Consider the following 1,277-nt stretch of genomic DNA (forward strand, 5'->3'; position numbering starts at 1 on the left):
CCTGACCAGAGTCTCCAACCAAAAACAAAAGCCAGTTTCAGGAGAAAAAGTTCCAAGCTTGAGCTGCAGATGTATGTGGCTGATTTCTGTTGCACAGAAAAGAGTTGCAGTCCTGAGCCTTGGGAAGTGGTACCTCCCTCCAAGTCAGGTGCATTCCACGCCCCCTGCTGCTTCCCTGCACTCTGGCAGCGTTCAGAGCCCCTTGGGTGTTCTTTGTAAGGGCCATTTGAATCCATAATTCAAACTCAAGTGAATTTTCAATGTGAAAGTAGTAATGCTTGATTTAATTGTATTGCCTTAGGCTTAGCTAGGAGAGGAGAATGCAGATGGGAGGAGAGCATGTACCTCTTCCTCACATGCAATGACATCTGCTGCTAGTAGGAAAATGCCCAGAGTAAATAGCCTTTCCATGCAATTACTCCTGGGCATAAAAATAAAAAAAACACTTTTCCTCGTCAGTCGGCCAGTTTCTTCCACTTGCCTGGAAAGACGCTCTCTGTAATTGGACTACTTGACAGCCTGTCCTGCAATGAACATCAGCTGTCACCAGCATGGTGCGATGAGAAGGGAAGGCTCTGGGGCCAAGCAGAGCATCCAGCACACTCAAATGCAGCCTCCAGGGGGCTCTGAATAAGCCTGAGAGAGAATCAGGTAGATGGTGCTCAGGGGAGCATCCTGAAGGTGGTTCTCAGGGGCCAGCCTGTGTATCAATGTCTGTTTTCACCTGGAGAAGTTATGGGCTATTTCCACACACAAATGTCCTATCCTTGAAAAAAATAGTAACAAGGATGCAGAAAAAAAATAGAAGGATGCATCCAAAATAATGTCATTAAAATCTTTAATCGACATGAACTCATAAAAATCCCAATACTCTCCAAGGTCCCTGGGGTACTCTTCCCCGCACTCACTCAGAGGAGCCATAAGGAAGGCATAGGTCTCCTGTAAGGAGAAAGACAAGCAGCTTCTCTCATTCCCTGTCAGACTGAAGACCCTATAGTACTTTTTTCTTTTTCTTTTTTTTTTTTTTTTTTTTTTTTCAGTACTGGGAATTGAACTCAGGACCTTGGGCTTTCCAGGTAGGTGCATATGTCCTTGAGCTGTATGTCCAGCCCTTCCTACAGTACTTTTATCAGGATCACAAAGCTCACAGGAGCCCTGCTCTCTGAGAACAAGTGTCTCCTGGAAGTGTAGTGCATGAGGGTTAGTTTGGACAACATTAAGCATGTTACATTCCAAAGAGAAAAAATTGTAGTGTGTGAAAGTGAAGAAGTCTACTC

This window comes from Octodon degus, unplaced genomic scaffold (genome assembly GCF_000260255.1).
Source record: "Octodon degus isolate 3935 unplaced genomic scaffold, OctDeg1.0 scaffold00115, whole genome shotgun sequence".
In the NCBI taxonomy this organism is placed as follows: Eukaryota; Metazoa; Chordata; class Mammalia; order Rodentia; family Octodontidae; genus Octodon; species Octodon degus.